The sequence below is a fragment of the Olea europaea genome, chromosome 20 (assembly GCF_002742605.1).
Source record: "Olea europaea var. sylvestris chromosome 20, O_europaea_v1, whole genome shotgun sequence".
Classification (NCBI taxonomy): Eukaryota; Viridiplantae; Streptophyta; class Magnoliopsida; order Lamiales; family Oleaceae; genus Olea; species Olea europaea.
The window spans coordinates 11,409,352-11,411,483 of record NC_036256.1 but is presented as its reverse complement, the minus strand read 5'-3'; the positions used below and the strand labels follow the sequence as shown (position 1 = coordinate 11,411,483).

Here is a 2,132-nt window from a genome sequence, read left to right as displayed (position 1 = left end):
AATGAAAAAATGGTTTAAATGAGAATCTAAGACTTACAGAAAGAGAAGAGAGAAAGAGACGATTCAGGTAGAAATTAATAGACTAATAGACAAAGAGGACTAGCAATTTGTTAGGTAGTAGCAAACAAGTGTCAAATGTTAAAGAAATGAGAGTTTATGTTAGGACTTCTGAAATTTTGGATGTGATTTGCTAACGCGGTTTTGTTGAATTATAATTTGGATTGTTGAAAATATATGTTTTTTTTTCATTTCATATGATTTGGAATAATTTTAGTTTAGTTTAGATATCAGGTGAGGACATGTGTTGTGAATTTGTTAAACCATATGTCAATAATGATGAAACTAATTTACTTTCTATAATTATTTCAATAGGCTGGTTGTAATTTGTATTGCTAAATTGATAATTTTTCTTAAAAGTGAAAACTATAAAAAATTTAAGTTAATAAAATTAATGTTTTAATTAAAAAAATTTAAGACGGTTCGATTTGGTTTTGTGCGATTTTTGAAAATCAAAATTTAAACCTAACCATTTTGAAACGGTTTGGTTCTATTTGAGGGAAAAAAACAACAGGTCTACATGGACCCAAACCAACGCTTTCAACTCAACGATTTCAGTTCGATTTGCGAATTCATGATTTTTTGTGTAGCCCTACGACCCACTAGTTTAGAGAAACGATTTTACAATGAAATTCATATCTTAATAAATGATACAAATGAATTAAGCACTTCAAGAGACTAACACTTTAATGAATAACAATAATTGATAGCTCAAGTGTTAAGTGAAAAACTTTGATGAATATGATAATTAAATATTTGATTTAATCGATCAAAATTTTTCAATGAAAAAATGAAGGAGAAATAAATGTAATGAACGTTCAAAAATCTTCTCAAAATATATCTATATTTTTAATGAATGATTGTTATAAATTTAGCACAAGAGAGAAATGAGAAACTTTGATGAATATGATGAGTTTACAAGTTTAATTCAATAAATCAAATTTTTCATTATGAAGAAGTAGAAGAAATATATAGGATATAAGTTCATAGATCTTTTTTGAAATTATCTCTCTTTTATAATAATAGAAATAAGTTAAGTACAAAAAGAGAAATGAAAACATTGATGATAATGATTAAGGAGTTTGAATCAATCAAAGTTTTGATATGAAGAAATAAATGAAATGAATGCAAAGGAAATCTCAAATAATTCTCTAAAAAAATATCACTTTATTCACTTGAATCTCTTTTGAAGAAAGAACGAGAATATTTATAGAGTTCAAAATGTCAAAAAATCTATAATTTCGGATGACATGTCTAGTCGACCACCTCTTGTCTGAATGACCAATATAGCCGTTTCTTCATTAAAATTGGATTAAAAGGGTAAAATTTTGAACCATTGGGACCATTGAGCATTTTTTATTTTTTTACGTTTTGACCCCGTTTGATTCGATCTGAAAGTTTTGAAAGTCTACTTTTGGAAAGTATTTTTAAATAACTTTTCAAGACAACAAATATTTTTTTAAGTCCAAATATCATCTAAGAAGTCATTTTTATATTTGATCAAAATGTTACATTAGAATGATTTTTAATGCACAAAACTTGTTTTTAAAGTATAGAAGGATTTTGAGCTTAAACATTCATTGTTAAAGATCAAAATATTAGTATCTTTATATTTTATCTAAAAAATCAAGTCCTTGATCCGAAGTTTGGCTCTTAAGTTCTTCAATGAGCGACTTTGATCTTGACCTCCTTGAATCCGATTTGTAATGATAGCTTTTGATCTTTTCACGATCATCGATTAATTTTTCATAATATGATTTGAAAAACTAAAATCACTTACATTCAACTTATTAGTAAATAAGATTAACTTTTTTGTTTATAATAAAAACTTTAAGGTTATAATCAACCATAGATCAACAATAAATGTATTTGGATAATTGTTTAAACATGAAAGAGGCACTTAAGAAAATCAGTGTTGGGAGTGTTTTTTGCATTGCACACATTAGAAAGGACGTTCTTTATGTGACCTAATCATATTTGTCCTTTGAAATGTGAATCATTTTGTCTCTCTTTGAGCTATATTCTTTGAAATCTAGTTAGTACCTCTTTAGTGCCTATTATTTAAAAAAAAAAAA

At 26.4% G+C, this 2,132-nt stretch overlaps 1 protein-coding gene across 1 annotated transcript in view; it reads right to left on the bottom strand.

Annotated features, from left to right (window-relative positions):
• LOC111369062 (protein translocase subunit SecA, chloroplastic-like) overlaps window positions 1-2,132 on the bottom strand; it is a 40,812-nt gene that overhangs the window by 20,290 nt on the left and 18,390 nt on the right. The gene's annotated exons all lie outside the window — the stretch shown is intronic.